This window comes from Megascapheus bottae, chromosome 22 (genome assembly GCF_031878675.1).
Source record: "Megascapheus bottae isolate mThoBot1 chromosome 22, mThoBot2.hap1, whole genome shotgun sequence".
Taxonomy (NCBI): domain Eukaryota; kingdom Metazoa; phylum Chordata; class Mammalia; order Rodentia; family Geomyidae; genus Megascapheus; species Megascapheus bottae.
Genome location: NC_143530.1, coordinates 27,892,312 through 27,903,912, shown reverse-complemented (window position 1 = coordinate 27,903,912; position 11,601 = coordinate 27,892,312).

Genomic DNA, 11,601 nt, shown 5'->3' with positions numbered 1-11,601 from the left:
TTCCTATTCTCTCATTTTCTGTCCTTTTATCCTTGACTCAGAAAAGAAGCAGCTCAGTCTAAAACAAAATTAAGCAAATACAACACAAAACAACACACCCCCACACACCCACACCCCCCACACACAAACACACATATGGAGGCACATATAAATAATGTATACATTTCTATGGGACATGCCATCCACAGAGGGATGGCTCCCTGATACCTCATCTCTGCCCATCAAACTGCCATGTATGGGAGTGGGGGTGATGACAATTGCTGAGAGAACTTAGTTTGAGACTGTGTTTGCCCTTCTGATGGAAGGCAGTGTGCATCTAATTCTGGTGAAGCCAGGCAATGGCCACTTTAAGAAAACTACTTGAAAATGGACACTGGTTCTCAGCACTGAAAAACACAACACTGGTGCTCAGAAAGTGTCCAGGCTACAGATGGCTGGCAGAGAGCTGAAAGAGCAGAGCCCGTGGCTGCAACAGTGCAGAGCCAGGCTGTGTGGGCACAGGGGCGGAGAAGGAGGTGGCCAGGCCTGGTCTGCTCAATAGGACCACAGCCAAGGGATCTGCTGCCACTGTACTCAAGAAAGGACCTCTGTAGCTCTCTGTGGACATTATAAAGCCACCAGGATACATGATGAAGCTTTCCCTTCTCCCTATCCTCACTAAGGGGCCATTGGAAGCAAAGAGACCAGAGGGCGTAAGGGATGGAGGCTGAGAAATGACCAGAACCATCTGTTCCCGTCCCTCTCCGCCCCCCCTCCCATTTCTCATTGTATATTTCAGAATGAACTTTAGGGGACACTTGATATAGGAAAAATATCATTAGACTTGATTTAGACCCAGCTGCACTCTAGGACAGGAGATTATTAGAAGTTTGTGTTATTACAACTTCTACACGAGGGATGTGTATGGAGAAGGCACAAGGAAAAGTGTCAGGCTCATCAGGAGGCAGAAAGATACTGGGGTGGGCAGGGCCCTTACTGTGGTTTCTGGGGAAAGAACATAGGAAGTGGGTGAGCAGGCTTAGTATGGGATCAGAGACGATAAGACACTCAACTATCACACAGTAATTAGTAATAATGGACTTGCAACTTGAGTTCTTCTGTCTTCCTGGCCATGCACCACAGCTACACAAATATTCTAGAAGAGTCTGCAGCAAAACTGTGATCCAGCATCTGGATTCTACTAATTGCAGTCACATTGCTTAAGGATAGAAATATATCCCCAGAGATGCGTCCTTAAGCACATAGAGCAGATGTTCATAAACCAAAATGATATGCAGTCTACACACTTAGATTATGTTAGTATTATTATTGAAAAGTAGTATTTTTGAAAACATCTTGTTAAAAACTAAGTCACTGCTGGGCTCTGGTGACTTGTATCTATAATCCTAGCTACTCAGTAGGCTGAGCTTTGAGGATTGCAGTTCAAAGACAACCCAGGCAGAAAAGCACACGATTCTCTTATTCCCAGTTAACCAGCAAAAAGAGAGGTAGAAGTAGAGCTGTGATGCACATCTGGCCTTGAGAAAAAAAAGCCAAGGTAGAGTGCAATGCCCTGAGTCCAAGCCGCAATACTAGCACACAAAAAACCAAACCTCAAAAAATTAAGACATAGACCTAGATGTTAGCCTTGCCCTCCCCAGGGTGAGGCCCACAAATACCCCCTTTACCACCATATCCTGTCCCCTTAAAAGGATGACAGATTGGCTCCCTCCTGGAGGACTGGCCTAAGACTGCATTACAACTAGCTGGTTTTTATTAGAAGAATTAATTACACTCTAAAATTAAAACAAAATGCCTAATATAGTAAATGTGCAGGCCTGTAGTCTAGCCATTTACTCTCACTCTCCAGTACCACATGCTGTACGTAATTAGCTGTACTTCGGTGTGATTGGCAGGGCAGTGTGTCCACCAGCATTGAGTTTGTGGGATACATTGTGCTAGGTTGTCACTATGCAGTAGATCTATTCAGCTCCACTGGAATCTCAAGGGCTGTCGTGATAGCCATGGTCTGTCATTGACCAGAATGTGTCAGATGGCTCATGACTCTTTTCCAACTTAAGGCCAAGAGCTGAGAAAATGTGTAGAAAGAAGACTTTTGAGTTTAAAGTATTTTCTCAGCTGTAGGGCCAGAACATTGGACAGATCTGGAGGAAGTATACAAAGGGCATGTCTCTTCTCTTCTTGCTCGGCTTTTCCAACACTGACAGGCACACAGGAAGAGGGTAGCTGTGCCTGGTCTCTATCTTGAAAGTATCTGAAAGAACAGTCTTTGCTATGTTTCCCAAATCAGAGCTGGGAAAACACAGTCTTCATCATCTTCAGTCCAGGTAAGCAAAGGTGGAAGGAGAAGCCCTTGAACTGGCTTGCTTCTGTGCTGAGGAGCCTGTTTCTAAATAAAGCACATGTTTTGAAAAAGAATACTCCATAGAGATTAACAGGGAACAAGCTGAAAGGTGCCCTGAGGGAACTCAGTGACTCAGAGTGCAGACAAATAAATTACACCTTTGGTTCAGACTAATTCTGTGTATGCCTCTAAAATTCAAGCGAGCACATGAGAAGAGTTACTCAGAGTTTAATTGGCTTAATGCATTAATCACCGTGTTGCAAAACCAGGACACTAACCTTGCAAAGCTAATTGTGGAAAATAATCTAGTTGGGAATTTCATTTACCAGACAAATATTTATCTTTAATTTTCTCCAGATTTCTGTTATATCAATGAAGAGAGGCCTACTCCATTGGGATCTTTTTTATCCTTATGGGCCAAAATCTTTAGTTGATTTTGCACCATCAAATCAGATAAAGAAATGGATTAACTGGACGTCAGTAGGGGGGATTACAACTAGCTCACTGGAGAAAACCTACAGGGACTTGGCTGGCTATCTTTTATGCTCATGTTTATGCCAAGGAGTCCCGAGTCAGCCCCTAAAGAAATCAAGGTTATGGAGATATGGTAGTACTGAGAAAATGTCATGTTAAAAATTACATCAAGCCAGGTGCCAGTGGCTCATGTCTGTAATCCTAGCTACTCAAGAAGCTGAGATCTGAGGATCATGGTTCAAACCCAACCAGGGCATGAAGTCTGTAAGACTCTCATCTTCAAATAACCACAAGAAAACTGGAAGTGATGCTGTAGCTCAAGTGGTGGAGTACTACTAGCCTTGAGCTAAAGAGCTCAAGGACAACACCTAGTCAAGCCCCACAACGGACAAAACAAAAAGACAAAAACAAAAGCATATTACATCATGAGGCTCTTCTTAGTCATGAAAAACGTTATCTCGGATGACTAATTGTCACTCGCTTCCATGAGGGAAACGATGAATCCTTGGGCTCTTCTCTTGTTTCAGGGGGGGAATGTAGATTTTTGTTTAACTTTGCTTGGAAGATTCACTAGCCCTGAGAGTGTGGAAGGAAAGAAAACATAAGGCAAAGACCCTGAAGGCTGGGAGTTAACGTGTACTGCTTACAGGCATTTCCCCTCAGCCTTTGGTACTCTGTCCTTCATTCTTTCCTACCTTCTTTTCCAGGAAGCACTTGGGAGATTGCTTAGGAACATGTGTTTAAGTCTAGGCATATTAGCACATGCCTGTATTCCCAACTTCTCATGCCATTTTTACCTCGTCCTCTCTTAGAAGCATCAAGGGAGGAAAAACAGGCATAAAAAACTGTAAACACCCTCATTTTGGAGCTGTTCTTAGATGTAATATGAGTAAAGTATGCAAATATTAGGTCTATATACAACTTAACAGTATAAATGAATTTCTCAAATACCTGAAATATCCAGTGCAGTCTTCTCCCCAAGTACTCAGAGAGGAAACTTGGGAAGTTGATGAAGACATTAGCTCACCAAGTAATGGAGAAGGGGGCAGAATGGCTAGACCCATGCAGTGTCTGTTCCATGACTCAGGAGATACCAATTGGGGTTGGTTCCAACTCTGAAAGATTGGTAGTGTAGAAGAAGCTACAGCAACATACATGCCAGCTGGCAGGGCAGGAGCTGACATCAGCCAGATCTTCCCCCAACAATAGGACCGTGTAATTGCAACTAAAACTTAGAGGTAGGAGTCCACACTGAAGTAATGACATTTTATATGAAATGATTATGAAATCCTGAAAGTGATAGTAAGCTTTTTTTGCCTCTAAGCAGAATGAAGGCTTGAGGTAGTGAGGAAATGGAGTTGAAGTAAAAAATGTGTACTCTTTGCTTGAGTTTTATGTTTCATAACCTTGATACTTGCCTTGAGTGGAAGTACAGGAAATGCTGAGAAGTGAGTGAAGAACAATAAACGTTGGTTCTTGCTCCTTAGCTTTCAGATCTGGGCGGGTAGGGGGGTTCAAGACAGAGTAGTCAGGCCTTTATGAAGAACAGAATGAGTCTGGAAACATGCTTCTGTTTGTTTTGTTTTCACTACAGGAATTTGAACTCAGAGCCTCATACTTGGTAGTCAGAAACTCTCCACTTGGCTACACCCTTGACCCTTTTTTACTTTATATTTTCAGATAAGGTCTTGTGTTTTGTGCCTAGAGCTAGTCTCATTCTGCCTGTCTGTCTCTTGAGTAGGTGGGATTACAGGTGTGAATCACCATCCTGGCCCTGACTGTGTTTGTTTTACTGCTGCTGTTGTTTGAGTCATGAAGCTAGAAAGTTTTATGAGATGCCCATCATCACATCTGTGGCTCTGATGGAAATGGAATCCCTGGTGATGACCTTGCTGTAGCGCTTCTCTTCGGCACTCTTACAAGCATTTCTATCACTGAAGCTCCAGAAATACTAGATGTTTGATTTCACTCAAGCTCTCAAGTGAAAAAAAGAGACAAGAAAAGATTCCTGTCTGTCAGCTTTCTAGAGTTTGAAGTATTGAGCAATGGGATCTCCCTCCACCAATGGGAGCGAGGAACGGTGATCCTCTCAGATGATAAACATCAAGGACCTTCAAAAGGAAAGCAGAAGGAGGAAAAAGAATATGGAGAGTAGAAAATGAAGCAGAAGGAGAACAAGAAGGAGGAGGAAGAAGAAGAAGAAAGTGGAAAACTAGTGTCGTCATTGCTGAGAATCAAGTCTGTTCCTTGTCATGATGTATCTCATGGAGATTTACTAAAGAAAGGAGCCCCAGCCAAGCAGAGTCCTCAGAGCACATCGCAGAATAGAAGCCTGAGGGCTTACTCCAAAAACAAAATTCATTTTCCAGGGGGAAACTGCAGTCCCAATCATTGACAAGGGCAATTAAATTCTTATAGGCTGGCCAGGGGATGCAGGTTCATTTCCTTACCCCATTAAAGAATGAAAAGGCACAGAAATGTTTTAGGTAAATAGAGTATGTTTATTTGAACATGAAAGGAAAGCCATGAAAGAAAGTAAAGAAACTTTGCATCAAGAGAAGGGGTGAAAGAGGAGTCCAGTGGAGTCTTCTTGGAGGTTATTTTTTCATGGTACAGACTCCTCCCATATCTCCTCCCTTGGGCTGTGCAGTGATGGCTCGATGGCTTGTGCATGTATCACCCCAGCTCTTTTCATTGGTTGAGTAGTCATACCCAGGGCATTGTGGGAAGAAGACAAGTTTGAGCAGATCAAGAAACATCTGAACTGGAGCCCAACGGGAACAAGAAGCACCACGATGGAGTATCCCTACTTCGTAGTTCCTTTTCCTCATTACCTTTCAGCATTTCTGCCTAAAAGCTATCTAAATAACAATGTTTCATACTGCCTATAAGGTAATGCTTTCTGAGGGCAGAGGGCAGATATTACTCCATTTTTTTCTTTGCAACAGCACTGGGATGGGTTAGTATTGAATCCGTTTTATGTTTATGCATGGCTCTGGGAGGCCATATGCCAACAAAAAGCAGAAGTTCCAGGATTCAAACCAAAGCGGGAGTGCTTTTTCCTACAGCCTCCCTTCCATGTCTTTGATGACAGGGACAGCTCAGCAGAGTTGCCCTACCATGTAGAAGCATGTATGATGAGACTTCATCCTCACCTTTTCTGTCTTTGTCTTCTTCATGGACACCATTTACGGCTCCCCTATCTTTGTGCTTTCCAGCTTTTTCCCCCCTTTTCTTCATCTTTTGGCATGGGTAACAACTGAGTAGCCCTTGTCTGAAATATTTGGGACTAGAAGTACTTGGGATTCGGAATGTTTTTTTCTTCCAGAATTCAGAAAATTTGCATATTTATGTGTTGTGTTGGGATGGAACCCAAGTCTAAACATGAAATCAATGTATATTTCTTATAAAGCTTATGCACCTAGCCCGAGGTCCAGCATTTTTAGTATACTGTGTTTTGATGGTGACTTGCCACATGAAGCCAGATGTGGGATTTTTTATTTTATTTTTTTGCCAGTCCTGGGCTTGAGCTCAGGGCCTGAGCACTGTCCTTGGACTTTCTCAAGGTTAGAGCTCTACCACTTGAGCATCAGCACCACTTCCGGCTTTTTTCTATGTATGTGGTACCGAGGAATTGAACCCGGGTCTTCGTGCATGCTAGGCAATCACTCTACCACTAGGCCAAACTCCCAGGCCCCAGATGTGGGATTTTTCACTGTGGTCTCACATGAGTATTGAAACTATTTTTGATTTTGGAGTATTTTGGATTTCAGAATCTCAGGCAGTGAAAGCACTACCCATGCTACATTCATATTGTGCAAACATCTAGCTAAAAAGAAGGTTCGTGGTGGGAAATCATTTACATTCCTTCAGCCTTTCTTTATGCAAACATAAGCAAATAATATATATACCCCTATTCTTATTTTCTCACCTTCAAATTGGATCATCAAATTATTTCAACCTTTGTACCTTTCTCTTTCTTAATTAGTGAAGTTCCCAGGAGACACTTTGGTTTACAGAGAGCATCACCACTCTTCTCCCCTCCCCTCCCCACCTCCTTTCCCCTTTCTCTCCCCTCTTCTCCTCACCCTCTCTTCTCCACTTTCCCTCCCCTACCGCTTTCCCCTTGCCTCCCTTCCTCTTGTTGTCTCTATTTTTTTCTTGTTTTTGTGCCAGTACCAGGGCTTGAACTCAGAATCTGGGTATGCCCTTTATAGTTTTTGCTGAAGGCTGGCACTCTACCACTTGAGCCATACCTTTACTTCCAGATTTTTGGTGATTACTTGTAGATAAGTATCTCATGGACTTTCCTACCTGGGCTAACTTCAAACCATTATCCTTGGGTCTTAGCCTCCCAGGTAACTAGGAGGTATAAGCTGTTGACACCTGGCCCCGTGAGTGAATCATAGGTTTATTTAGACCATTAATGAATTAATTTCTTGTTTGGATGTGAGTCCCATCCCAAGACAATAATACCATGAATATGGTTTCCAAAGTTTTAGTACAATGAAAAAGCTGCAGTGAATTATCTCATCCCCCTGTTGTGTAATCCCAGGAGTAGGATTTCTAGGTTAGAGAGAGCACCTCTCAACTTTTCTGTGTGTGTGCTGGTACTCGGGCTTGACCTTTAAGCCATGAGCTCTTGGTTAGCTTTTTTCACTCAAGACTGACACTCTACTACTTGAGCCACAGCTCTGCTTTCAGCTTTTTTGGTGGTTGGTTGCAAAAAAGTCTCTTGGACTGGATTCAAACTCTGGTCCTCAGATCTCAGCCTCTTGTGTAGCTAGGATCGATTGTAAGCATGAGAAACCAGACCCTGACAGCACCTCTAAACAATTTCCTCCTCCTCTTCTTCCTCTTCCTCTTCTTCTTTTTCTTCCTCACCTCCTCCTCTTCCTCCTCCTCCTCTTCCTCCACCTTCTCCTCCTCTTTCTCCTCCTCCTCCTCCTCCTTCATCTTCTTCTTCTTCTAAACTTCTGATATCTCTTGCTCTTGGTTGGTGCTGTCTTGGTGGTTTTGCTGTCCTAATGAGAGACAAAAACAATGCTTGCTTCCCTGGTACTGGGCCAACAGAGCATTTTGATAGACTTTTGGAATTTTACCAATCTGATCAAGAGAAAATTGTATCTTAATATAGTTTAAATTTTTCATGGCTCTGATTATGGATGCTTGCAAGTATTTCAGGCCATCTGTATTTCTTGTTCTGTGAACTGCTTCTGACCTTTTGTCCATTTTCCTATTGATCTTGTGGTCTTTCTATTTTTCCTCCCTCTGAGAAGCTCTGCACACACTTTGGAGGAAAGCACTTTTCTGTGTCACGAGCCACAGATATTTCCCTTAGCTTCTGTCTTTTCTTCTTTGTGTCGTGCTTTAGTTTTGTTTCCTATGCAGATTTTGTTTTGTCTTTAATTTTGGCTTTTTAGATCTTGAGACATAGTTTGAGATGTCAATCTACTCCAAGATTTTTCTATCAATCAAAACCCCAATAGGAAGCAAGATTGGATAATTCAAGATATGTTTATGTATAAAACAAGTAATCGCACAGATCCTAAAGGGGGTATTACAAGAGTCTGGATACATTTTAGGAGTCACCAAGGGAACCTAACGGCACTAGAGATATCATCACTTCAAGACTCAAAGGACAAGGGAAAGTGAATTATTGTAACCTGGAAGGAGGCAGAACTGTGCAGATGGGTCTACTCAGAGAATAATACTGTATCTGCTGGCTGGAGGAGACCAGTATGAGGAAATAAGTGCCCTGCTAGCCTCCCACTGGCTTTATGTACAATGGTCTTCTGGCCTGAAGAAGAATTTGTTTGAGCTCAGCTCAGGGAAGGGAAATTGTATCTACACTTTCTGGTTCACTGGATTTCTTTCTCTACATGTACTTGGATCTATAAGACTGTACCTTGAGGAACTATATGTACTATGGTCTCAGCCTTACTGATTTGCTCAATTGCAATCCCTTCACTATCACCAGCAACATCCACCACCACTGTCTAGAGTCTTCATCATCATCATATGCTAATTTCTGTGTATATATTAGGTGTTATACTTCTGGGAGTTTTTTGTTGCTTGTTTCATTGGACACCAGACTGTTCTTCAAACCTTTCCGTTTAATTACTAAGACCTTATAATGATTTGTAATAACTGGGGAGCCCAGTTGGCATCGTTTTTCTTCTTTAGACTTTTCCTGAGCCATTTCCTTATTTATTTTGAATGCATCTGTTTTTCTATTCCTGAAGTATTTAGGTTGATAGTGTTAAATTTATTTATAGAAGATTCAAGTATTTTAGACATTGATATTGATTTCTCCTCCTCCTCCTCCTCCTCCTCCTCCTCCTCCTCCTCCTCCTCCTCCTCCTCCTCCTCCTCCTCCTTCTCCTCCTCCTCCTCCTCCTTCTTCTTCTGGGGTTCCTCAGCTGTGGGGCTTGAACTCTGGGCCTGGGTGCTGTCCCTGAGCTCTTCAGCTGAAGGCTACCGCCCTACCCCTTGTGCCACTTCCTGTTTTCTAGTGGTTAATTGGAGATAAGAGTCTCATGATTTTTAGTGCCCAGGCTGGTTTTGAACTAAGATCCTCACATTTCAGCTTCCTAAAATCCTTGCTTCAGCTAGGATTACAGGCATGAGACACCATGCCCGGCTGATTTCTTCTTTTAAAGAATAAATTTCAAGGAAGTTTGGTCAGCAGCAACTTATCCTGTTGAGGAAGCTCATCATCTGGTATAATGGCATAAACTGGCTTTAGGAGTCTCTTGATGAGATGTAGCATCTAGATGAATATAACCCTTCTCAAGCAGGACTCTCATCCAGTTATGCAACCTGTCTAATCATGACAGCATGTTACACAGCGTGTTATATTCTCCAAAAGAGGTTGTCTGAATTCTTCAAATAGGGCAATATCTTTAAGTACAACAAAGGACTGTGGACTTCTTTGTTAGATTAAAGACATAGGGACTCTTAATAGTAACATGATCTATGTAGTTCTGTGCGGATCCCGGACCTTGGAAAATACATCCGCAAAAAACATAAATAGGGAAAATGATGACAACTGATCATGCACTGTAGCCTGTCGCACTGAATCATTGCCAAGTCCCCTGAGTTTGGTTGTGGTACTATGATTATGTAAAAGAATGCCTTTGCTCTTACAAAATTCATGATGAGATATTTAGGAGTAAGGGGCATGTGGCCTGATAATATTTCCAAATATTTCATAAAAATAATATATGTATCCATTGAGAGAGGAGACATACAGAAAATGGAGCAACATGTTAATAACTGAATATCTGGGAGCAGACTATATGGAGATTATTCTCTAAATTCTTATTAATTTGAAATTATTCAAAAAGAAGCAAAAACAGAAAATAAGTTTGAATAAATGGAGAGGGACATAGAATGTTAAAAAGAATAAACTTCTGCTTGGTGCTCACTCCTGTTATTATAATTACTCTGAAGGCTAAGATCTGAGGATCATGATTTACAGCCAGCCCTGGCAGGAAAGTCTGTGAAACTCATATCTCTAATAAACTACTATTACTACTATGAAGAAGAAGAAGAAGGAGGAGGAGGAGGAGGAGGAGGAGGAGGAGGAGGAGGAGGAGGAAGAGCAGCACAGGAACAGCACCCAGCCTCTAAGTTCAAGTCCCAGGATTGGTGTATACACACACACACACACACGCATGCACGCACGCACGCACGCACGCACAAAAGAACAACCTTTTTGCCTTTAGCTAATCTGAGCTTAATTCTTCCTCTTAATATACTGTTCAAAAATCCAGAAAAACATTAGGCAATCAGTTATCTGTATTAGTCCATCTATTTTCAATTTCCTTAATTAATTTGTACCACTTTGTTGGTGAGAGAGGTGGGAGAGAGAAATCCCTTCATTTGCAGCAGACCAAATAGTCTGTTTTGTATAGTTGCTCTGAGATGAGTAAACACCCAGAGAACATGCCAAGAGGCACAACTTGCTCCTGGGAATTTAATTTCCCAGGATGAAAAACCAAAACTGATTCTGATTTTAATTTTCAAGACCAATTGAGATTTTCCCAAGAGCTTTTCTTTGGCTCCATACCTGCAGTGGCACAGTATCAGTCACTCCTGAGCTATCTGCTACTGTTGGGATGCTCATTATAGTTGCACAGGCTGGGGAGATCACTCACACACATGGTTTGCTCACAGACTTTAATGTAGGGACTGTTACTCTCTGCATTTGGCAAGTGAAACGTGAGCCAGCTCTCCCCTGCCTGCAGATGGTAGGCAAAAACCTTCTAGTCTCAATCATTTGTCCACCTTGCTCAGGTAGACATTGGAATCAGGCTGTGCGGTATCCCAGCAGGAAAACAGGCTTTCGTCACCTTTAAATTCTGAGAATCAGCCAGCAATCCCAGGAACCTGTGTGTCTTCACCCCACCTAGCCTTGACCCAAGCTCCAGAGAAGGAGTCTCTTAAGTGGCAGTGTGTGTACAGAACCTAGACACCGGAAGGATTTACAAACAAATCCTGTGGAATGGAGAAAGGCACCGGATCCAGGACAAAAGGAAACAGATGTTAGGTTTCAAACAAACACGGAAGCACTGAGAAGCAGGAATAGGCAGAGGAAGCCGGAAGGCAGCAGGATTTGAGGATGATCCGGAACTCTGAGCAGGCCAGAGGAAGGTACTTCCTCCTGGGCCTCTGAGCTGTTGCTAAACGGGGTTCTGCATTTCCAGATAGCTGATCTGCTGTGTTCTGTGTTGAGGGGAGAGAGGAGGAGAGGGAGGAGAGGGTGGAGACAGAGTTGT